This window comes from Hemicordylus capensis, chromosome 1 (assembly GCF_027244095.1).
Source record: "Hemicordylus capensis ecotype Gifberg chromosome 1, rHemCap1.1.pri, whole genome shotgun sequence".
NCBI lineage: Eukaryota > Metazoa > Chordata > Lepidosauria > Squamata > Cordylidae > Hemicordylus > Hemicordylus capensis.
This window is the reverse complement of record NC_069657.1, coordinates 40,228,599-40,254,909: the sequence shown is the minus strand read 5'-3', so window position 1 is coordinate 40,254,909 and position 26,311 is coordinate 40,228,599. Positions and strand designations below refer to the sequence as shown.

General features: G+C 43.6%; 1 protein-coding gene across 5 annotated transcripts in view; it reads left to right on the top strand.

Annotated features, from left to right (window-relative positions):
- The window catches only part of FLRT2 (fibronectin leucine rich transmembrane protein 2), a 110,595-nt gene that overhangs the window by 20,508 nt on the left and 63,776 nt on the right, over positions 1–26,311 (top strand). The gene's annotated exons all lie outside the window — the stretch shown is intronic.

Here is a 26,311-nt window from a genome sequence, read left to right as displayed (position 1 = left end):
TTTGGAAACTCTTGTTGCAAAGCGATATATAAATGATGTTGTTGTTGGAATGCAAGCTCCCGACTTAGTGGCACTAGCTAGTGCAACATGTCTTTGTAGGAGAAGAATGGCAGTTCAACTCCCATTAGCGGAGCAAAGTCGGTTTAGGGAGAATTCAGCCACGCAAGAGGTCTGGAGACAGTTCTTTAAGTTTGAAGAACAACAAGGATTTATTTAGGAGTTACAAAAGGATAGGAAAGCTGAGCTTAAGGCTGAAAGTGGGGCGAGACTAAACAAACAGCCATCTCTGGAGAGACAAAATGGAGATTAACAATGGAAGAACAAAGAGGGGAGAGTCCGTCACTTTTATCCATGACCTTAACCCCCCCCCCCCGTGGTCACTATGAGACATTGCAGCTGAGAGGTGATGCTGCCAGGGTCCTAGCTTCAGCAGTATGCACTAGCGCAGTGTTAGTCTTGCTGTCAGTTCAGTATTATCATTATTTAAAATGAATGAACCTTCAAGCCTAATACTTTCCCCAGGATGATTATCTCTGGGAATTTGAAAACTGAGGAGACAATGGCCACATCTGCATGTAACGCAGAACCAGAGTTTATGGAGCCCGTGGTTACTGGACCATTACATCTGAATGCAGGCCAGACCCTTGGAACTCCATTTCCACTCAAAAAGTGACCCGAGGTTCCGCTCTCCAAACTACAGTTTGTACCCTCGGGCTGTAGTGAGCTTCAGTACTCCAGCCCAAGGTTTAACACAGCCTGTGTTACTTCAGAATGTGGAAATGAAGACTGCATTATCTCCAACTGAAGTTGAGGGAGGAAGCTCTTCTCTCTCTTTGGCTGTCATTGGCTGTGCTTCCCTCAACTCCAGTTGGAGATAATGCAGCCCTCACAGCCACTTCCTCCTCCTCTCTGCAGTCTTGTTGACTGCAGAGAAGGAGCTCTCCATTATGTCCAAATTCAGACAGAGTGGGGGCGAGGGGAGGAGCAGAACTGTGAGTCCGTTGGACCTGCGGTTCCACGTTACATGTGAATGTGGCCAGCATTATTCAGTGATGTCACTCTTGCATTGTATGAGAAGGTCTCTACTCTCTAGTTCAGTAGTCAGAATCCCCAGTAAAAAATGGATTTCAAGTAGCAAGGCTGGCTTCTCAGACCTGAGAGATCGACTGGCAATCAGAGCAGACAGTATGAGGTTAATGGACCAGTGGTCTGGTCTAGTAGCTTCATAATTTCATATATTTTCCATCATAGTCAATTGTCTTGTTTTTTTCCCCCCAAGCTTTCATAGAAATTCAAGCTGTCCCTTGGAAAAGCTGAATGTAGCAGCCAGAGTGACCACTGAGAGCCATTAAAGGCAAAGTTGAAGACAGATCATCCTGGAGAGAATCTATTTGGTCACTAAGAGTCGACAGCGACTTGATGGCATTTAATCAAATCAAATCAGCACCTATTGGTTTATATCCATAGAGGTAGAAAAATACACTAGTATTTTCTTATCGTTTCTTATTTTATTGTAGATCTCTCTTTTACATTGTTAGAAGTGTGAAAGATGTCTGCTGGGGAGTGAATGGAGTGCAAAGGGTCTGCGTTTAATTAAACTTTGGGTTTGGGATTTTTTTTTAAAGTGAGCAATGAAGCTGGAAATTTAACTTGATGTACTGCAACCTGAGGTATGTTTTGTGAGGTATCTTCTGCTGTACAAGAAATGGGGATATTTCTTACACTGCTTCATAGAAATAACTGTCTAAAAGTCAGAATGTCATATTTGAGTGGGGGAAGAGCGAACACCACTGATCCATATAGACAGAAGCTGGAAAATATTTTATTGGGTGAGCAATGAGATTCCAGACTTCAGGCCAAGGGAAGACATGGTATTTTATCTTATACTATTACAAGACACATACAGATTGGTTAGTCAGTTTTATATTAAATTGATACATGTGGCAAATATTCTATAATTTCTCAGCTTTGGCAAACACAAAATGTTCTTCTGGATCAAGCATTGTTTAGGTCTGTCTGAGAACAATTGCAAACTGCAACTTTGAACAGAATATAATTTATTAACCAGATCAAGAGCATGCTCTGTAGCATTCAGGCTTTCCAGATGCACTCAAAGGTTAGCAACCTTTATAACTAATTCAGACATCCTTTAGACGACCCTTTGCCTGTACCAGGGCATAGTTCAGGGCTCAGAAAAACCATTTCAATCAATAGCAAGCCTTTTTACCAGAACTGGCTGTGTAAGTCTGAGTTCAGGCAAACTTTTCCTTTTCAGAGTGAAAAAGGCAATCTTTCTATCAAATCTTAAGGGGCAAAAGGAATGTGCAGAAATGAGGTATAGTACAAACAGGATCGCTTTCTAGATTCTTAAAAACACAGTCATGTTTACTCTAAGCAGGATTTGGCTCAGTTTCCAGGTCTTAGTAGCAAGGATCCCAGCTGACCAAGTTCTTCAAGTCAGAGATGTATGTAATGGGAATGGAGCCATAACTGAGTGGTGGAGTGCATAGTTGGTATGCAGAAGCTCCAGGTTAAATCCAGAGCATCTCCAGACAGGGCTGGGCAAGATTCCTGTCTGAAACACTAGAGAGCTACTGCCCATCAGTGCAGACAATGCTGAGCTTGGTGGACGAATAACCTGACTCAGTGTGGCAGCTCCATATGTCGGCTTTTAACATGGATGACATGAAGATGACCTCATCCTAGGACCTGAGATTTGGCAGCTTGAGGTGCAGGACCTTTGAAGAACTTCTCAACAACCAGGCAGATGTATGTGTGAGAAGTAGCCATGTATGCACCTTCCAGCCAGCCATGTCCCAAGAGATTTAGGACTTCATAAGCCAAACCCAGCATTTTGAATTGTGCCCAGAAACAAGCTGCAGGCCTGTGACAGTCTTTCAAAACTAGTTGGAAAGCTTCAGCCCTGCCTACTAAGACTAAATGACTGATGAAAATAGAGGCTTTTTAAGAAATCAAATTGGTAAACTGACTGTTTTTTTAAGATCGAGTAGTGAGTTTCAAAAAAATGTGCAAGTGCAATAATAGGAATAGATGAGAAATGATATATTAAGAATAACTAAAGATGAACTTGTAAGCCACAAATGTTATTATCTCAATTTACTATAATATAACAAGTACCTGAAAAGAATGAGTATACTGTGCTAAAATGGGTGTTTATGCGGACACTCAGTTGTATTTCATATAATCTGTTTAAAAATATAGAGTCACCCTAAGTGGCGCAGTGGGGAAATGCTTGACTTACAAGCAGAAGGTTGCCGGTTGCCCTGCTGGTACCTAATACCTATATCGGGCAGCTGCGATATAGGAAGATGCTGAAAGGCATCATCTCATACTGCGTGGGAGGAGGCAATGGTAAACCCCTCCGGTATTCTACCAAAGAAAACCACAGGGATCTTTGGGCACCAGGGGTCGAAATCGACTTGACAGCACACTTTACCCCTATTTAAAAATATGTGTATTCAGGAAAGGTAGGGAAAATGTCCAGCACACTGAGAAGAACAATGATAAATTGCTAGGGCTCAGGAAATCCACTAGCCTACTTATCCGTGACAATTAAAATATGATTCCCGATGACTGGGGAAAAATCCTGTCAAGTAGTGTACCAACATAGCTTGAAGAACCATCTAAGTGAAATATTTTATTTGGGTGGTGAACTGAGCCATCATTTCTTAACCCCTGTAAATAGCTGTGAACTGACAGTTGGATGGACTATTTGTAATTAAACAAAGGAAATTTCTCAGCTTTAAAAAACTGGTTTTTTAATTGTTCTGATTTAATTGCTGTTTTACGATGTTTTTAATTGTTAATAATTGTTTTATGCTTTATAATTTTTGTTTTAATTATTAACTGATTTTAATGCTGTTTTTATTTAAACTGCCCTGAGCCTATTGGAAGGGCGGTATAAAAGTTTTAATAATAAATAAATATGTTCAGCTTGCCAAAGCCTTGTTAAAAACCCATCTGCCATGTTCTGAACAAATGGAAGTTTCCAGTCTCAAGGGCAGCCCTCCATACAATGCAATGCATTGCAGTAATCTAATTTGGATGGAGCAGAGCATGGCTCGCAGTGACAAGGCAATTTCCCAAGCTTAGTGGGGAAGCATCTCCTTTGCATGAAGAAGGTCTGGGGTTCAATTTTTGGCACCTCCTGGTAGGGCTGGAAAAGACTCCTGCCTGGAACCTTGAAGAGCCACTGCCGGTCAGCATAGACAGTACTGAGCTAAATAAACCAGTGGTCTGACTCAGTATAAGGCAGCTCTCTATGTTCTAATGTTCATTAGGTTATAGCTTTCTGCTTCATGTACATCGGGTGAGAACAACCTTGCTCTCACCCCATGCACATGAAGCAGGTCTGGGTCTATTCAGTGCCTGGATGGGAGAAGTCCTGGAAATCTTATGCATGTTGCTTTGAGTTCCAGGAATAGCTGTGAAATAAATACCACCCCCTCCGCCACACACACACACACACAGAGACCTTGTTATCCACAGTGGTTCTGCGCTCTGCTACAACCCTGGACAATGAGGAATGGTGGGGTTAGGTTCCTGGAAGCTGGAAAAAATGGCAAAAAAAGGCAGAAATAATTTAAATAGCATGCTGTACCATGCTCCACAAGCCTGCAGCTTTTCAGCAATGCCCCCCGCCGGTCCCAAATTCGCCACTTTTCTGCAAAAGAACACAGGGTTTTGTGTGTGTGTGTGTGTGTGTTTTTTTAAACGAATGATCTGCAATATGGCTCCTCTCCTCAAAGTGGTGACCAGAAATGACCTCGGAGGTAATTTCCAGCCACCCAAAACTGCGGATATGTGAAATTTAAGCCTTCTCCCCGCATATACTGAGGTCATGTGTCAATTGCCCAATCGTGGATATACGGAACCGTGTGTGACGGGACCGCATATAGCAAGGTCCTTGTGTGTGTGTGTGTACACTCATACACAATGGAACTATTCAAGGGAGGGGGTGAGTCTCTTTATTTTTTTAACTCCCTTGTACTTTTAACTACTTTGCCCCTCATCAACCTCTCCAGAACCTTGGCAACCAGGATACATTCTATGACGCTTGCCAGCTGCTTTTCATATGCACTTGATCATCATGGACATGTAATAAGGCTCTGAAAAATTTACCAGGCTAATCTTCATCTCAGTGTTCAGAAGATTGCCAGTGTAATGACTTCAATCGATACAGCTGTAGACATTTGGTGCTCTGTATTAAATTTTAACTGATTGGTTATAGTGAGTTAAATGCTTTCTCCTGCAAGAAGCATGCACGGTGCTGGGAAGGTGAAGGAACAGCCAGGTCTATCCTTTTTTGGAGGTATTTGTCTTGCTCTGCTGTGGCTGCCTGATGTAGCAGCATGGAGAAGCAACTTGCTTTTATTCTGGTAAAGATAGCCCAGCTCTTGGCAATGCAGCATAGCTGCGCTGCAGTTCTGTCAGAGTATATTTAACTTCCAGATTTAGACCAGTTTTCTTCTTCTTCTAGAGAGCTGTCATAGTTAGGGGTTGCACATCAAAATGACAGCCGTTGTGCTGAAAAATAGGAGCTTGAAATGAATGGCAAGGAACTCCCACACACTGAAGGATCTTCTCCACTCCACAGCTATCGTGCCATATACCCACAAGACCTGCGTGAGAAGGAAGCCAAGACCGGCCCAAAGCTTTTATCTTGCTTCTTGGGGAAGTGGGACTCAAATGCTCACATTGTAAGCACTCAAAATAGATTGTTTCAAACCATCTGATATAAGGATGCAAGGAACTATTTCATATGTTCTCCATTTAGACTTTACTGACTGGCAGCAATTCTTCCAGATCTCCTTTGCTTTAATTGGAAATAGTAAGGACTTAATGGAGTGGTTCACATGATTGGAAACTGGGTAGGGCAAGTGTCCTACCCATGTTAGAGCTGTGCACACTCCTGTAGTGCTCGTGTGCAAGTAAAAAAGCAAGGTAGGAGGCGCAGGCAATGATAGTCTGCAAGGCTCCCCCTGGGTAGGTGACCCTTGTCCTACCCAGCAGCTGTACCCAGCTGTTTAATGAGATAGGAGGGAAAGCCCTTCTACCCAGCAGGAGCCTCACACATGATCACTGCCTGTGCCTCCTACCTCATTCTTTACTCATACACCATCACAAAACAGGATGGTGCACAGCTCCCAAACTTGGGTAGGATGCTTGTCCTACCCAATTTCTGATTGTATGAACCAGCCTAAGGTGGGATCTCAGAAATGTAGATTGCATGCTCTTCCTTGGTACTGTGGAATGGAAGCCCCTGTATTTCTTCTGGTCTAATCGGAATAACTGAAATGGCTTCTTAGGCAGAGATTTGGTTTTTTGTCTACATAGTTGTCATCAATATCATCATCATCATCATCATCATCATCATCTTGTCTTATCACCTGGAATAGACTAGGCACTGTACAGGAATACAGTGAACAAGTCCTAAAATGATACTTCCTACCTTCTCAGTTCCATGCTTCACTGCACAACTAAACATTATGGATTCTGAATTGCTGCAAATAGGCAATGCTGTGTTAGTGTAACTCCCTCCCTTGTATGGACTGGGACGCATGCACGCAGTCCTTGATTTCCATGCTTCTGCCCTGTGGCTAGGCATGGGATGCCTGCAGGCTGTAAATGACTTGTGCAGATCTGAATGAGACTTAGCATTGGATAGTCATGCCGTTAGATGAAAGGTGAAGCATCAGTGCTCTCCTTTCCTGCAGCTCTTGAGATAGCTGTTCATTCCACTGCCAAGATTATGGCAGATGGGGAATTTTTTGCCTTCAGTTATGGGGCTCAGTAAATCTGCTAGGTGATGGCAGAGATCACTTTTAAACCCCTAGTGAGTGCAATATTGATTTCTGGGGTTGTAGTTTTGTTTTACAGTGAAGGGAAGATTGGATACCACATTCTTATGCAGATTGGGATTGGACTGCAAGTCCTTTGGACATAAACTTGTCTTATATTTTGTAAAGCCATGCACATTGTTGCTGCATAATTATTATTAACAACATTTTTACATAATGTTATACAAGATAATTTCTATAACTGACATATTTTGTTCTTTTCATTGTCAGAGAATTACAGAATTGGGTATTGGTCATTGGTGATGCTTAATGCTAAATTTGATTACATAGTCTGTTTAATCTCTCCGTAGCTGCCATCCAGATTGACGAAGCACTGGTGCATGAAATACCTGTGCAGCATTAGTGCTATTGAAGCATTCCAGACTGCATGAGTACACGCATGTGTGTGTGCGTGCACACGTGTGTGTGCGTGTGTGTGTGCGTGTGTGCATGAGGTTCGGTAACTCCTTCAGAAAGCCTCTATATCACCCAGAAATATTTCCTTAGGGCTGCATGCCCCTCGGGGACAAATTTTCAGGTCACATTATGCTTCCAGGTGGAAAAGGCAGCGTCAAAATCCGCTCTCATCTCTGAGCCAGCAGTGAAGCTGAGTTAGCTGAGCTTTTCAAAAGCATCGATGCTTCAAGTTCTCCCGTTGAATTCAATGCTTTGTTAGTCAGGATGTTAGCCTGTCTCTTTCTCTCTGTATTTGACATATCTGAGCAACATAAAGAGTAACACCAAAGTGAAAATAAAGTACTTAAGCTTGCTCTATGTATATTGCTTTTTCCTAAGCTAAATGTCATACATTATGTATGCTAGATACACTGCATTCATAGTGTAGTAGTTTAGTTTACAGCGAATCTCAATGTAAGCATTACATTTCATTGTCTTTTTGTGTGCTTTTCTGCATGTGTGTGTATGTGCGTGCACACTGTAGCTTGCCGGCAAAACAAACAAGGGCTCCTGTTTTTCTTTTTACATATGCACTGTTACACAAATTATGCAGTGATGTGGATTAAGCACCTTGCTCATTATCTAATAATGCCTGCCTGACACAGATGGGAATCATTCTTGCGGTATAATTAAAATCCTGGGAGACTTCAGGTCCCAGTATAGGCAGAGGGGTCACTGAGGACAACTGCGAAGGTAGAGGAATGAAAATAGATTCTTGCAGCCCCTTGGGACATACACCCAGCACAACCTCATTGTTGAGATCAGTGGGACTATTTTAGAGGTTGTGAATCAATCACCGATTGAAACATGAAGGCCCAGTTCTATGAAGTGCTACAGTTTGCTGCTTCAGCAGCTAAAGTGACATCCTATGGTTGCCAAGAAGAGCAACAGAGAAAGGCAAAGTTCTCCCTCTCATGTGAAACTATCTTCATATGAATCTGACCATTAGTCTCTCTCATTCGGTAGCTTTCTCAACTGGAGGGCTGCGGGACACTGACCAATGTGGGCTGTGGGGCACTGACTTGGTCTGAGTCAGCTCCAACAGTGGGCAGTGATCCCTCTAATTTTTTTCCATCTCTCTGCGGAATAAGTTTTGTTCTGGACAGCAGTATCAAGGCAGTGTGCACGCACCTGCATTCAGAATGGGGCCTTCCTGCTTCAACCTGAGTGGGATCTAAAATGAACTGAGCAGACATCCAAAGACTTGTGAGCGTGTGCACGTGCGCACACCTTAGGGGGAACAGTGACAGCAGAGCGTTAAATGTCCTGCTTGTGGAACTGGTTTGCCCCATAATGCACTGGGAAGGACACATCCCTCCCAGTGCATTATAAGGGGCGTTGTTTAAACTCACTGGCTGAGTTCAGATGTACAGGATAACCACAGTTATAGCTGGCCGAAGTTGTAACTACAGTACACCCGAACCTGTGGTTATGGGCCAAAAGCGAACTCCAGTTTGCCTCGCCAAACTCCAGTTGGAACCTTTGGTTATCTCTTAAGTTTCACCCCCCAACAACTGAGGTTTTGCTACTGAAGCATTACACCCGAATGCTGACTCAGCTATAACCGCAGTTTTGTGCCTATTCCAAACTCCAGCCATAGAGGCGGTGGGGATGTGCCTCTGCGGCCGGGTGGCAGGGAGGGGCTCCCCTCTCCTTCAGCTGGAGTTTGGCTGGCCATGATTTGGCGAATGTCTGCAGCATGACTTGGAGTGAAGAACTGAAACCTTTGCCACACTTAACTCCAGTTAACTTTGATGTCTGAACTGGTACATAGTCCAATACCAGATTTACTTCACCACTTGGTAATTAGACTGCTTCCTCCTTCCCTTCTTTTAAATGGAAGCGGAAGACCTTTCTGTTCCAGAAAGCGTTTATTCCCATGCTGAACTGATTCTGAGTGAGTTTTGATTTCACTTTTTGCTACCCGGAGATTTTCAGTTTTATATGCGTTCGGTGTGGCTTTGCTTGTTGTTTTACCTTGCATTTTTTGCTCTTTGCAAGTTGCATTGTGATTTTTAAGAGAGCGAAAACATGGTATACATTCAGAAACAGATTTTTAAAAAACTAACAGTCTGCTCTTCCTGGTAGCAGCTTGCCAGGAAAGCAAGGCTTTTGCAGCCCTGCTACCTGACCAACTAAGCTGGAGACTCCAGGGATGGAGTCTGGAACTTTGTACACACAAGGCCACCCATTATCATTGAGCTGCTGCCCATCTCTGCCATAACGAAGCCTTTGCTCGAAAGCAAGCAAACTTACGCTTATGATCCCACTGTTGGGTCACAGAGATAACTGTACGGATGCCAACTAGGGGACCACAGCTGCCTGTTCTCTCACCAGTGCTACATATCTCTGTGACATCCATGTGACAGAGACATGGGGAAGCAGCTGGCAGAGCTAGTGATTGCTGCTGGGTTGCCAGTGCTAAGATCTGGATTAGCAATGAAAGCATCAGTGCTGCCTTCACATCCTTGCTGTGACCATTAAGCTTAATCCTCTGAAACTGTTGTGCCAGCATAGCTAGAGTGAAAAATGAAAGCCACGAATGGGTCAGAGTCCCATGTGGAATACCTGTTTACAGAGACTAGAAATAAAACGGTCACAGTATCAAGTTGTAGATACCAGCCCACTTGTATCCCTCTATGTGTTCTACTGTCAAGAATACGTTCTTGTGCCAAACCAAAAAAAAAAGATCGTGGAAACAGTCAAACTCACCTTTAATTTGGCATGGCCTTGCTGCTGCTACCCACAAAGTCACAGGGGTGCATCACAAAAAGCCACAAGAATGGACAATATGCTGGTGAATGTTCAGTGAGAAATATGCCACAGGCTATGTTCTCTGGATAAATGTCAGTATGAATTATTAAATGTAACAGTGGTTAAAATATAGGCTGTCAAATGCATTTTTCTTCTGAAGATATGGGAGGAATTGAAATGTATTTTCAAAGCAGGTGCCTTTCTTTGCTTCTTCAATCAATTCCTCATTTTTTCCTGTTTGAAGCATTAATTACAGCACTACCTTTCTTCCTCCGCCCCACACAATCCAGAGCTTTCCATGTAGACGCAGATCATAGGATTAGAGAAAGACTCGAGACAATTTCCTGAAGTGTTCATCATAAAGAGTTTGGCCACTTGATAACCCCTTAAGTCAGAGATCTGTTTCATCTTCTTTAGTGATTCTGGCAATGTCAGATGTGCTGGGTCTCCTTAAGAAAGTTTGGCCACCTGATAGCCCCTTAAATCAGAGATCTGTTTCATCTTCTTTAGTGATTCTGGCAATGTCAGATGTGCTGGGTCTCCTTAAGAAATGCCTTCAAAGGGCATGGTGCTGCAAGATCACTAGCCACTTTCCAACTCAATACCTTTTTACCTGTGGCGTGAAAAGTGCTATGTTCATTTGAGAGCGTCTTGTGGACTCTATAAAGAGAATACCTGGGTTCTGTCTATTACATAGGCACCTGTGTTTCTTTTGAAAAAGAAAAGAGGGATTTAAGTACCAGTATGCAAATTGATAACAAATCAAGCTGCAGTTCAGGAGTGGTAATTTAAAGCACAGGCAGACTGAACAACAAAATTTTCTGTAGCACCTTGGAGACTAACAAATTTATTCTGGCGTGAGCTTTCATAGACAAGAGCCTGCTTTACCAGATGCCTGAACTGGCTGGATGAATGGATAAAGAGAAAGCTTTATACCTATATTTTGCTAATTGACCCCTGCTAACTGGGCAAAGCGGCACCTTTTACCATGGTGATTCTCTTTATTTAGCAGGGGGAGAGTAACTGGCCCTATCCACCCCCAGCACAGTACCTCCAGTGACTGTTGCTGGTTTCTATCTTATGTTTCTTTTTAGAATGTGAGCCCTTTGGGGACAGGGAGCCATCTTATTTGTTTGTTATCTCTCTTTGTAAACTGCCCTGAGCCATTTTTGGAAGGGCGGTATAGAAATTGAATTAATAATAATAATAATAATAATAATAGCCTTTGGATCCCCTGCACTGGAAGGAAAGGCATGGTATAGATATTGATTAGTTAATTAATTTAATTAAAGCAAGATTAAATATTCAGTTGTACATATGTCTAAATATCATACTCTGTCTTGTATGCAGAAGTAGAGCAGTAACTTAATGCAAAATTGATTGAAGAGATATTCCAGAACGTATTAATCACCCTTCTCCTCTTAAGAGTAGCTTTCTTCCTTTATGGAACACAAGGTGTAGGGGTTATCAGATGGTCTATCCTCCAGGCACTGAGCAGACCCAGACCTGCTTTGCTTGAGTAAGGTTGCTACACAACACCTTCAGATTATTTCCTGGAACAAATTTGTCTCAATTTCTGGATCAAATTTGTTCCATTTCAGCCAGTTCCATCTCAGTCATCTTGTGACAGGCACCAAAAGATGCTCGACTATGAACATCTTATATTGTTTTTAAAAAATTTGGAGGAAAGAAAGGTTCTACTGTTCTGTAGTAGCTAGTGAGAAGACGTCTGTATATGCTCTTCCTGTTACAGTGTGGCACACAGACAATACAGTTAAGGAAGGAGCCCAGAAGGTCTTGAAGATCTTAGAGTCACCTCAGTCTTACTATGATACTGCAAGTACCTCAGGAAGTGCAGCAGTAACTGCATAAAGAGGTCACTCACACAAGTGAAAACTGTATCCTACTCAGGTTTGGGAGCTGCGTGTGCTCCCAAGTTTTGGTTGTGTGGAAGCAAACAACTAGGTAGGAGGAGGGAGAAGCTTTTCCTCCTACCTTGGTCAAATGCTGGGTATGAAAGCTGGGTAGGACAGTACTGTCCTACCCACAGAGGTGTACCTAGGTAATTTTGGAGCCTGGACCTAAAGGCCTTTGGAGGCCCACTTGCTGCAAGTTAAGCATTATTTTTTTTAACACATAGGTCCTTGAGGGCACAAACCACAAAACCCAGGACAGACTAAAGAGGATTTGGGGGGCCCCAGGGGGTGTGAAGGCCCTGGACTTTGGCCCTGAAGTCCAGGGGTAAGAGCACCCCTGCCTACCCAGTTTTCCCTCCTATTTTGATCCCACACAGTCACTTCTCCCTCCTCCTACCTAGTTGTTTGCTCCCACACAACCAAAAATTGGTAACACACACCGCTTCCAAACCTGGGTAGGACACAGTTTTCATTTGTGTGAATGACCTCAAAGTGTGAAGGGGATATGCATGTTGCTGTACATTTCATGAGCTTGATCCAGTTCAGTGTAGGCACTTCTGGGTTTTGGTGTGTGTGGCTATCTATGTGTTGTAAACTATGCTCTGATCATAAGTCTGCTTGCTTTGAATGCCCAGTTTTCTCATCTTTGCAGGTGTCTATATGGATTTCTGTCTGGCAACACTGGATAAGCTCAGGAAAATAAGAAGCCTGTGATTCTGGCTTTAAAAAAACAAACAGCAACCCCTTGCTTTCTTGCTGTCTTCTCTTCTGAGAATATGTTTGGCAATGGCTTCTACAGGGAGTTAAAAACCAAGAAGCATTTCCCCCCACGCTCCTCTCAGCTGTGAAAATTGTACCACTCCAATTACTTTATTACTTTAATTATTCACTTGATTTTAACTATAACCCTGTCACTCCTGGCATAACTCAAGACATGCTCTTAAAGAGTATAAGACCCAAAGACAGCAAGTTTGAAGACTTTGTTTTATTGGCAATTTATTATCAAGGTGAAGACACACATTAATGAATCTTTTAGGATTCTCATTGTCTGCAAAATAGCATTCTCCTTACAAAAGTTTATAGACTTTTACCCATAGGCTTGTGTCACAGGAGAGTTTGATTACCGTTTTGAATGGATCAGGTCACATGAAAAGGAGGCAGCATTCAAATTCCATGCATTTTTGATTATGTGAAATTGCTATCAAGGAAGTTCCAATATGATGGATGCAGAGGTGGTTCACGGCAGAGAAGCAGTGTGGTGCAGTGGTTGGAGTGTTGGACTGAGGAGAACCAGATTCAAATCTCCACTTAGCCATGAAGTTCACACACTGTGAGTGACCTTGGGCCAGTCACTCTCACCCAGCTGAACCTAGCTCGCAGGTCTGTGGTGAGTTTAAAAACGAGTGCAGGGAGGAAGAGCCATGTGTGCTGACCTGAGCTGCTTGGAAGATCTTCTGAGTGAAATTCCAATGCCATGAACTCTGCCATGAACTCTGGAATGGTGATGTCCTCTAAATTCAGACCCATACCTTGCTGCTGTATTGTCAAGGAATAAAAAATAATATAGTGGCCAGAACAAATGACGGTTGGAAATGACGACTGAAAATAGTTATGGTACATAGATGACATCATAATCACGCCATTCTAGTTTTGTGTTAGAAAGATGTGAAAACTACCTACCCTGATGCTCTGCCAAGACATCTATTCACTGGATGGCAAATTGAACCAGAAACTCAGGCTTGAACTCAATAGGGCAGCAATAGGTTATCTCTTATTTTACGTTCTCAGTTGTAAAAATGGAATTATATCAATTATGTCAACAGGTGTCTAGATAAAGGTGATCCAGTTGACACAGTATCTCTGGAGTTCCAAAAAGCTTTTGACAAAGTTTGTCATCAAAGACTCTTTAGAAAACTTAGCAGTCATGGGATAAGGGGAGAGGTTACTGTGTGGATCAGGGATGTGCATGAACCTGTTCAGAGGCCCTTTTACGGGGCCTCTGAACAGGTTTGAACTTGGGGCCGGTTCGAAGTTTGACACCAAGGGGGGGTGCCACTTTAAGGGCAGGGGAGGGTGCACGTACCTCTCCCGCCACTTCCCCCCCACTGGTGCTTGTTCCCAGTAAAAACACTTACCCCCTCCTGCCACTTTCCCCCCACCAGCGCCCGTTACCAGTAAAAACCTTTGGGGCGGCGGCCCCTTCCCCCTCCTCAGCCAGAAGTGGCCAGAAGTCCTGGGTGCGCTTGCACATGTTGCATGTGCGCACTCAGTACTTCTGGCCACTTCTGGCCGAGGAGGGGGAAGGGGCTGCAGGGAGGTACGCTGCCACCCCAAAGTGTCAGTCAGTCAGTTTTTATTTCAATCAACGACCAGAACAGAAAGAGAAAAGAAAAAGACATCATAAAATGGCGATACACAACTTGCATGCAATATAACAAAACTTGGTGACAGAATTAGTACTCATAATGTCAAATTTAGACAATAGTAAATCAAGATAAAAGTCATCCGAATGGCCAGGAAAAGACTTCAGCCAGGGTGAAATAAAATTTAGATGAGCATCCCTGTAGAGGTCACAATAAAGACTAAAATGCGCAGTGGACTCAATAGCACCTGAGCCACAAGGGCAAAGGCGTGAAGAGTGAGGAGTCCTCTTGAACCTTCCCTTAAGAACAGCTGTTGGAAGAGCATTAAGACGTGCAAGAGTCAATTTAGGAAATGTTATATTACTTAGGTAATCAGCAGGCATGCGATTGAAAAGCTGGTTGCCTATATACAAACCTCTAGGTATTTTAGAGGCTTCAACCTGTAGGTCAGTATCGATTATTCACTGTTTAATGACCGTCATAGCTGTGGTAAAGCCCAACCTAGCAAGTTCTTCAAGCGGGATCCCATAAAGTTGAGATTTTATCTTAAGGGACAGTTTCTATTTCAAATTAAAGGAATCATTCATGATGAGAGGGGCTAATCCCACTTGTAAGAACTTCAATTTAAACCAGAATAGGAAAATACATTTCCAGTAAACCGATTCCAAAGTATAAAGGCCTGCCTCCCTTCTAATAGTGGCATTTACAACACTATTTGGGACCTGAAATATGGATCTGAGGAATTTCGTCTGTATTCCCTCCAAAGGTTAACAATTGCAATAAGGGCCCGATTGGGCACCATACGTAAGCTGTGGGTGTACTTTAGCTGCAAAGAGTTTAATGGCAGCAGGAATATATGCAGCACCCTTAGTAAAATAAAAAGATCTAATTAAGTTAGCCGATTGTTGGGCGTTCTGCACAACATAGTTCAGATGGGTCTGGCGACCTCCCGAAGCATGGAAAACTATACCAAGATATTTAAATATTTTAACTTGTTCAATTAATTGACCATTTATTTTCCATACGTGGGGCTTTGGGTGTTTGGTAAATACCAGTACTTTAGTTTTCTGGTAATTTACCTCAATAGCCTCTTCTGCACAAAAAGAGCTGAGTGATGCAAGCGCCCACCTTAAGCCGATTGGAGTCAATGACAGGAGAACCATGTCATCGGCATACAGCAAAATTGATATATGTTTATGTGCCAATTTGGGCAGGTGGATAGAAGGAGCATTCATATGAGTTACTATAGAATTAATATAGATGTTAAACAAGACAGGGGCTAAAATGCACCCCTTTCTAACTCCTCTATGTGTGGGAATTTCAGCAGATAGGTGAAATATAGGGTGTGCATCTGGGACTTCTGGTCACTTCTGGCCGAGGAGGGGGAAGGGGCTGCAGGGAGGTACGCTGCCACCCCAAAGGTTTTTAGATGGTGCAGCCATCTTGCTGAAGGTAGGCAGATCTGGGCCTAGTCAGTGCCTTGATGGATGGCAACCCATGTATGGCCTGGAGCAGGGATGTGCCCGAACTGGTTCGGCACCTCAAGATGGAAGTGCCGAACCGGTTCAGGTGGACACACCCAAGCCAGTCCAGTGGGGCTGGTATCGGTTCCTTTAAAAAGGAGGAATAGCTACCTGCTCCTCCGCTGCCCCACTGCTCATCTGGGACTGGTGCTGGTGTGCAAAAGATCATGCACAGCTGCTTCCTTGTTCCCAGCAGCCCGTGCATGGCGTTGGCACACACATAGCTGCCATGCTGGTCTTTTGAATGCCAATGCCGGTCCCGGATGAGTGGAGGAGCAAGTTAGCTCCTTTGTTCTTCCTTTTTAAATGACCCGGTCCCAATCCCACCCGCGGCGGCGAAGCTGGCTCATGCATATCCCTAGCTTGGAGTACCACCACAGAAGAAAAACACAATATAAGGACAATGTAATAAATATAATATAGGCCTATGTGGTAAACTGATTAAAATGGGTTCCATTTTGCAGGGTGAGATTAAATGTGGATCTTGGCTCTGAAAAAATTGAAGACTATTTCATGGCTTTGATTAGGACAAACTTCTCCTAGTCCTCAGTTGCACATCATACGATCCCTTTACTGCACAGGTGACACTGGGCTTTGTCAGCTGTGTGGGCTGGCAGTGACCACACAGATGGAAGCTTTCACCAGGTATGCACTAATCAGTGGCAGCTGGTGCGGGCACCACCGCAGTGGTGGCGGGAGACACCTTTCCAGGGAATCTAGTAGGTGCTTATCTCCTGTACCACTGCACCTGAAAAGTTTTCCCAGCAGCGACATGCCACCAAGCACCCACTACGGCGGAGGATCAACTCTGCCACTCAACTAGTGGAGCCCATTTGCGTGGCCATCAAATGGCCTCCATGCATGTGCATAGGCCAGCTAAGCTGCAGAGTTGATCCTCTGCCACAGTGGGTGCTGGCGGTGCATCGCTGTTGAGAAGAGCTTTCAGCTGCGGAAGTATGGGAGGTAAGAAGTGTACTAATTTACACTTAAAGGTGGCTCCCACCACTGTCCCTAATGAAATACTCTAGAGACATTTCCCCAGTAATTTAGGAACTGCTTGTCTTTCAGCAACACCGGTGTAGTTGGAAAAACATTTTAATGATCTAACCACATGGGAGGGATACATGGCACCACAAAGTCTGAACCCTTGGGATGATGTGGGCAAGACCCACACAATTGGGTCCGAGGACAGTTTTTACTGCTGCTTCTGCTTTGTGTTTAATATGTTACTGGGTTATATAGGTTTTTAAACTTTTAAATAGAGATATATATTTCTAATATTTTAATATCTGTACTTTTTGTGTTTTAATTGTGCATTGTTTTAATTATATTGTAAACTGCTTTGGGATTATCTTAATGAAAAATGGTATAGAAATAAAAAAATAAAATAAATAAACTGCCCCCCACTAAAAGCCAGTCACCCACATGATTGGCTCTTTTGTATGTTCTCTCAGCTGCAAAGGAGCTGCTCACTTAAATGGCACCTTACAAATCCACGGCAGTGCATTTAGAAGATGCAAGATTCCAAGTCTTGCCACTTGTACCTGTGTGTTTGTGCCTGGACTGGATTTGAATTCCTTGCATCTCAAATCCCAATTACTTGGGAGGTACAGCAACACTTAGGAGACCTCCCTAGAACATTCTCATGTGGCTTAAGAATAAAGCTGCCTCTGACAGACACATTTGCTACAAACCAGCACTTGTTAAAGGAAAAGAGGGAAGCTGAATGTTGCAGACCTAAACATATTTACCTGAGAGTAAGTCTCATTGGACAGAGTGGGACTTACTCCAGAGTAAACCTGCTGGAAAGTAAACCTGCTGGAAAAGCTGGTTTAAAGAAAGGCTTTTCATGCTGTCCAAACGATTTCTATTTCCTGGTAATTTCAGTTTCTGGTGACTGAGCAGTAGTGCACTGCACTGACTTCATAGCATATCTTGTTTGTTTTACCATTTGCTGGAATGTAGGACAGAATATGTTAACATCGCATATTAGTCTGAATCCCTTACAAAGCAAACAAAAGTTGTCAAAGCAGCTTCTGGGTCACATCTTTTTATTCCTTGGTACCCCCCCCCCCAAAAGAAAGAAAAAAGCCTAAAGTGCGGTTAGGCTTTCCATGCACGTTTTTAAAAACAGCTATCATTGATTCTCGTTTTGTTTTCCCCCTGTCATATGTTGCATTTCATTTATAAAACTGACATGGCATTAAAACCATCCATAGGATTATGGTACTCTAGCAAAATGCTAAATGGTGCTGCTGACCTGTCAGCGTTGCAGTAATGTGAGACAAGCGTCTCTGAAAAATCACAACGGCACGCATAAAAATTGACAGTGGCACCATAAAGAATCTTTAGTGTTCGATTCTGAAAATGCCAGCTAAAGGGATGGTGTTCCCACTGGCAGAAAGGATATCTCTTCCCATGTTGATTTTGAGAGCTAGTGAACTCTGGACAGTGTCATCTGTCTATGAGTGACCTCTAGGTAGTTCTCACTTGTGCTGGAAGATCATTCTCCAGTGGCATCTCTGTCAATGAGGACCAGGAACACAATGAGCCTCTTCTCACAATCTGTGAGAAGGGTTAGAGGGCAGTCTGTGTGGAGAGTGGGTTTAACTTACCCTCCCCACAGACGACTGTGGTGCCATTGCTGGGTGCACCCCCTGTACACCCAGACAATTCCCCGTGCATGCACCAAGGCAGCAGGGAGGGACAGGGGCTGGGTGTGTTGTCCTGGTCCCTGGAACTACCAGGATGCACGGCGCAAGTGCACGGCGCATCATGGGGATTCCCCCTCCCATCCCGCAGCTCTCTGCAGTGTGGCAGCCACAGGAGCAAAAAATGAGGTTAAGGGAAGACTCGCTCCCTTAACCTTCTTGGAGGATGGCTACTTAGGCAGGTTTGCTGCTCTGGAGCCACCAGGATTGGGTCCAATTGCGACGGTTCACACTTGCATGCAAAACCCCGCTGGCCTCCCTTAGTGTGGTTTTGCACACACGTATGAATAGCTTCATAATCAAGGATAGGGAGCAATTTTTCTTTTCTGCAATAGCAGAGTAGTTCAGATGTAACATCAAACCCTGGTTTGGGATTACATGAATGAGGAGACAAGGCCCTTTGGCCATAGTGTCGGGGAGGAAAGTTGTGCACAAGTCTTGTACATGCCTTCCCTTTCCTGTGCTGTGATAGAAATCAAGGATTTCTGTGTGCCAGGTAGAAGGAGAGGAGGGAGCACTCAAACCCAAGGCTCCCAGTTCCTTATTTGACTTGCTGCAGAAACATTATATCCTCCAACATTTCATCAGTGAAAAAAGGAACATACCTGTGAATGTGTATGGAGGTGGCTAAGCAACTTGGCAGGCATGGTATCCACAAGAGGCAAAAATGGAGACAACGTAGGTTCTCTGATACGGCAGATTCCAGAAAATATGGACTGTCCCTGGAAAATAGGAACAGTTGAAGCCTAGGGAAAGTCTGGATTGATTTTTGCTTGTTGCAACACTGGGCAGCCATTGCACATTTATCAAGCTGCACTTGGTATCTTCTCCATTGGGTTCTGGAAGCTTTCTAGCTTCCAGAAAATAGTGTGCTATTTGCAGATCAGATATTTGTATGCTATATAGGTATTTCTCTTCCTATGTTTCCATGACTTTTACCCGTAAATTTAATTTATAAATTTTTACTTTTAATATGTTTCTCAGAAGAACTCAGAGCAATCTAAAGATGTTTCATAGATTGTCTCTTGTTCCAGAACATTCAGATTCAGCAGTTACGCTTACACTTCATTTGGGAGTCATCATTATCTCTGTTTTACAGAGGATATCAAATGTGAGATTCAAACGTAGGCCTCAAAGGAACACAAGAAGATCCTTTATACTGAGTCAGACCATTGGTCCATCTAGCTCAGTCTTAATTACTCTGACTGGCAGCAGTTCTTCAAGGTTTTAGGCTTTTTATTTCCTATCTTGGAGATGTCAGGGGTCATGCCCACTGACAGGGGTCATGCCCACCCCAAATGTGTGATCCAAATAACCAATTGAAAAGCCTATGTGTGTACAAAGTGTAGATGTGTAGGCTTTGTGCACATCATTGGAAACCACCAAGTGTCAGGGACCTTGATCATGTGTACAGAGCCTACATGTGTAGATTTTGCATGATCTTACTATCTGCTATATGTGTGACTAATATAACACACGAAGAGTCCTGTGGTCATAGCACCTTCACTAAGGTTTAAGAAAATTTCTAGAGTCTTTGCTCCTCATTATTGTCCAAGTCATAAACTGGGGTTATGAAGAGACTTCCCCAGCAAATGCTTTCTGTATAATAATAGTTCAGTTGAGGCTTAGTTGCCCATTCACAAAAGCTCTCTCCCCTGGCCACCATCTCTTTTGGAATGTTGGAATGTCTATGACAAAATTCCGCCCTCAAACTATAATAACATTGGACTCTCAGTAAACAGCATACACTTCAAACTTGGTGCCTTCGTACTGCAGCTGTGTGGTTTTAAACTTTATATTAACTTCCTCTGTTATTTTTAGCACTAATCCTCTTCTTTGGTCTAATACCATGGAGCCTTTTTCAGTGTCTACTTAACCAGGTTTAGCACTGATTAAAGCTCCTTTATTTGAGCTGCTGCTTTGTATTACACACAGTTGCCTCTGGCAAAGACATTTATAGAATACAATGCAAATTAGCCCCCTGCTGTCTGACTCTGGACTGCACCTAGGCTAGGGGTTGAGCACACACATTTTCTCTGCTGCTTCTGTCAATCATGAAGCCATCACAACAAAACCATGGCCTCTTCTCTCCCTCACCGCCCCGGTGCTGCTGGGAGATTGGCAGAGTGAAGGGTGTGTGTGTGTGAGGGGGGGGAGCACCTTCACAATATCACCCCCCTGCCCTCACTGGGAACATTCCTGTGAGACCTTGAAGCTATTCACATGACCACACGAAAGCAGGCTAATGCAGCCCAGCCCGCTTTCGTGTGGTTGTGAGAACCACCGGGCTTGCGGGCGAGCCCGATGGTTCTCTGACAGCTAGCCTGTCTGAAAACCCCTATCCTTAAATGAGGTTAACAGAACGAGCGCTCCGTTAACCTCATCCTTTTGATTGTGTGTCAGCCGCGGCTACCTGAAACACTCAGCGTGGAGGGGAGATGGAGGGGGATGGACTAGGGACCCCAGGAAGGTACTGCACATTCATGCGGTGCCTTTCCTGGGGTTTGGAGTTCGGGATGCCAGGGTGCCCTGCAGCATCACTCCCCTTCCCCCAACCCCCATAGCTCCCCGACGAAGCCGCAGCCGGGAGCAGCCGCCCCTGCTCCTCTGCGGGGAGAGTGGGTTAAGTCCACTCTCCCTGCCAAACCCCATCTGGTGCTTCACACGGGTTATGTGAAGCAGCTCCCTGTCTGTTCTGTATTCCATCCCCCTAAGATTTTTTTGAGAGCATCCAACAGGGCCTTCTTGGTGGTGGTGCCACCCCAGTTCTAAAACTACTGCCTGCTTAAGAGGCTTTCTCAAGCTTAATCCTGAAGAATTTTAGGAAGCAGATGGAGACATTTTTGTTGTTTAATGGGCTAAAGGATGAAATTGTTTCGTTTCCAACCTGTTGCCTTTTTCCATCTAGCTCACTATGACTCTTGACTGGTAGCAGTTTTCCACGCTCACAGGCAGGGGTCTTTTCCCAGTGTTTGTTATCTGAGATCCCCGCTTTTAACTGGAGATGCCAGAGACTGAAACTGAAACCTTCTGTATGCAAAACAAGTGCTCTACTAGTAAACTATAGTTTCTGCCCCTGTTCTGTTCTGCTTTGCCTACTGATGGTTCATGTGGTTGCTCTCTGTAGATTTTTGACAGGCAGATAGAACCAGCACCGAAAACGCCTGTGGTACCCTTGAAGGCTAACAAATATGTTGTGGCTTGAACTTTCACAGAAAGGAGCTTGCTTGATCAGATGCCTGGATAATAAAGGAGATCATTTTATACATATAGATCGCCAGTTACCTTTGGATCCCTGAACTAAAGGGAACAACATGGTATCTAGTTTATTAATAAATACATTCATTCATTAATTAAATGAAATATGAGACATTCAGTGGGACAGATGACTGCACATCAAAGGTCCTATTCAGACAGTGCATAGAGGTGTCTGTACACAGGTATGTGTTTCTGTGTATATGACTGCACATATGATCATTAAAAAAGTGAACTTGATTTAGGAAGTATACTAGTGTGCCAAATATAATGTGTGAATAACCATATGCATAGAAATTTGCACATGCATACACTGTATACAGGTTGCATATGCGTTGAACATAAAGTTGTAAAAGGGCTATATTTTATTTATTTATTTGTTTGTTTGTTTTGTTTTCTTTTTACATTTATATCCTGCTCTTCCTCCAAGGAGCCCAGAGCAGTGTACTACATACTTAGGTTTCTCCTCACAACAACCCTGTGAAGTAGGTTAGGCTGAGAGAGATGTGACTGGCCCAGAGTCACCCAGTTAGTGTCATGGCTGAATGGGGATTTGAACTCAGGTCTCCCGAGTCCTAGTCCAGCACCCTAACCACTACACCATGCTGGCTTATATGCAGTTGTAGAGCAGCAGTCTCATTGATTCTTGAGATATGCCAAGGCATATATTCACCTTTCCTACAGCTAGTAATTAGAAGCGTATTCTTGTAGGATATACTCACTTGGTCATCAGAGCATTGGGTATTGAGAATAAAAGGTAAGGGTCTGCTTTTTTAAAAAGAACAGAGTGCCCCTTTACTTATGGCGGTACATATTTTGCAGTTAAACCAAAATGTCTAGCTGCAAAATGTGATCAGGGAATAAGTCCATAACATTATATGAAGTAAATTTACTTCCCAGTAGAAAGGGGTGGTGACACACCAGCAGCCCACCTCTGGGACCAGAGAAAAATGGTTTATAAGGACTGTACAGAAATCCTTTGAGCATTTTCAGCTTTTGTATTAGAAAGTGCTTTGCTTTAAGAACATAAGTACAGCCCTGCTGGATCAGGCCCAAGGTTGATCCATTCCAGCAACCTGTTTCACACAGTGGCCCACCAGATGCCTCTGAGAAGCCCACAGGAAAGAGGTGAGGGCATGCCCTCTCTCCTGCTGTTGCTCTCTTGCAGCTGATATACAGAAGCATCTTGCCTCTGAGGCTGGAGGTGGCCTATAGTCAAAAGCCATTGATAGATCTGTCCTCTATTAATTTGTCTAAGCCCCCTTTAAAGCCATCCAAGCTTCTGGTCATCACCACATATTGTGGCAGAGAAATCCGTAGATTAGTTATGTGCTATATGAAAAAGTGCTTTCTTTTGTTGGTCCTAAACTTCCTGGCCTTCAGTTTCATGGGATGACCCCTGGTTCTAGTGTTGTGAGAGCTTTCCTTGAAAATTCTCAGATGTTTCCCCTTGAAATTCACTTCAAGGTTAACTTTTTTCCTAATTTGGTGCCACCTCTACATTGCACAAAGGGCCCCTTGTAGCATCAGTGAAGGATGAAGCAGGTACCTGGACACACCTGCTACCTGGCTTCCTCACAATCTTTTTGCTCGTGTCGGCACAAGATCTAAACTGAGGAACACCAGCCTCTGCTGATCAATGCTGCCTGAGCCATTTTGGAAGGGCGGTATACAAATCAAATAAATAATAATAATAATAATTTCTATACCACCCTTCCAAAAATGGCTCAGGGCAGTTTACACAGAGAAATAATAAATAAATATAGTAGATCCCTGTCCCCGAAGGGCTCACAATCTAAAAGAAACACAAGATAGACACCAGCAACTGTCACTGGAGGTACTGTGTTGGGGGTGGATAGGGCCAGTTACTCTCCCCCTGCTAAATAAAGAGAATCACTCATTAAAAGGTGCCTCTTTGCCTAGTTAGCAGGGGCAATGTTTGATACTTTCTCCTTTTCCAGAAATTGCACAGCCCTTGGTGAAAGGGAGGGCATCAAACATCAGCCCTTTCCCTGTGTAGTTCCTTGGAAGTGCTGTTAGCCTGCTCCTCTCACTGCAACAGTGTTTCCTTGCCCTATATGGCAGCCAGCATTCTTAATCTTCATGATAATGACTACGTTCTCAAAGAGGCTTCATTGAGAGCCCTCAAAATTATTGTTGGGCCAATGTAAGTACTGAGGATGAGCAGATCATCAAACACTCCTTGACTTATCGTAACAGGCAGTCCAAAATCAAGGAAACATGTAGACAACAGCAGTGTTTATTAGCATTTCTTCATTTAAGACAGTGGCACACATTTGTGGTTATTTTAACAAAGACATTGTTAATAAATAAATAAATAATAGTGATCCACAGATAGTGAGCTGCAGATAGTGATGGTGGGGATAGTGATCTGTGGATAGTGATTGTGTGGGCACGCAGCTCATGCTCCAAAGACACAAAGAGCAATCATCTGGTGGAAAGTAGGTTGAACCCTGCCTCCCCCTGCCGTCCACCCTCCCCACCATGATATTGATTGTGAGAATGGACTTTTGAAGTGATTTAAAATGACAGACTTCTCCCTATGCAAGGTAGACTTTATTCTTCCTAGAATAAGGGAGTTTCCTTTAATCGGAGCATCGTTTAGGAAATGAGCATTTTCCCCTACCCCCAGCATATTAGGAAATCCTGCTACTTTTATCCAAAGGAATACTGTTTGAATGAGTTCATTTGGAGCATGACCTGTGTAAGGAGGTGTCTTCTGAGGCTCAGGCTTTCCTGCGCTTGTTGCAGTGAGGGAAATTACTGTGCATTAGTATCTGTATTAGCAGCCACCATGTAACCGTTGAAGAACATCCCTTTTCTAAACTGGGCACATCGCCTTTGTGCATTAGCAAGGCTCAAGAACAGAAGGTGACAGGCTTTCACAGAGAATCATGCTGTTATAATAACACACTCCCCTGTGCCATAGCTTCTGGCATTGGAAGCTACCATGGCTTTGAAAATTGCTGTCATAAACAGGCTGTGATGTTAATATTAGTTCCTTAACCCCTTCGAAAAGATAACTCCATGTCATGTTTCTAGGCAACAGCTGTGTGTAAAGGTTTCTCAGAACTCAGGTCTGTATGGCCTTGGATCTAGTGGTGGGGTATGCAGGACTTGTACAAGTGATACTGAAGTCCAGTTATATGCCACAAAAGCAGTTTGCCCTGCTTTCCAGGAACGTTAGGAACACAGGAAGCTGCCTTATACCATGTCAGACCATTGGTTCATCTAGCTCAATATTGTCTATACAGATTGGCAGTGATTCTCCAAGGTTTTAGGCAGGATCTCCAAGGTTTTAGGCAGGAGTCTTTCCCAGCCCTCCCTGGGGATGCCAGGGAATGAACCTGGGGCCTTCTGCATGCAAGCAGATTGTCCTCCACTGAGCTTATAGCCCCATCCCCTAAGGGAAATATCTTACAGGGCTCACATGTAGTCTTCCTTCCAAATGCAGACCAAGGCAGACCCTGCTTAGCAAAGGGAACAGTCCATGCTTGCTAGCACAAGACCAGATCTCCTTCCCTGTCCATTGGCTCCCTGCTGTGGAAGCCAAATTGTGAAAAATACAGATTTATGGCTGATGCAGTTTTTTGCTGAAATTAAAAAAAAAGTCTTCAACTTTCATTTAAGATTAAACAGGGAAGGGGTAAGCTTCAGATCAAGGGGCAGGGAGTTCCAAAGTGCAGAGCCTTTTGAGCTTTTTAATGCATGAATGCTTTTAATTCAGGATAGACAGAAATTGTGATCAAGCTATTTATGAAGAAAAAGAAGAAGATGTATATTTAACCAACCTGGCTTTGTATTTAACCAACCTGGCTTTTACAGAAACAGGAACTGGAAACCAAATGTGCATTGGGTGTCTTATATGAAGATGCTTTAAAACTCAGACCCCTACCAGATGGAGTAGTTGCGAGTTCCACCTATCAGTCACTCTCTTTCTCTCAGCAATATTGAGCTGCCTAATACAGAATAGCAAATACAGGCTAATGTAGTGTTATCTCTTCCCCCGCCCATGGAAAATCCCTCTAACCTTGACTACGGCAGCTGCCTTTGCTATCGTAATGCTCTTAGAATGTCACTAAGCAGCTTGACCTCATTGCCCTTCTGGCCAGACAGCTCTCCTGGTTCTCCATTCACGAAATCGCTGCTACTTCATTAACAAACTAGAAAGGTCCACCTGTCTTCAATATGCTCCAGTGCTTAGTTACTGGACTGGGAGACTTGTAATGACGGTAATGGTTGGAATAATAGATACTGACTACATGTGATCAGTAATCCTTACAACAAGTATTTAAGGATTGGAGGACTTCATTGCTTAGTAACAGAAGGCCAGGCAACACATATCAGATAGTAGCAAAAATATTTCTTAACAGATGAGGGGAGGGGGAGAATTGCCATTGTGAGGATGCTCCCTTATACCTCTGCAGAAGCCTTGACACTTCCATGATATTT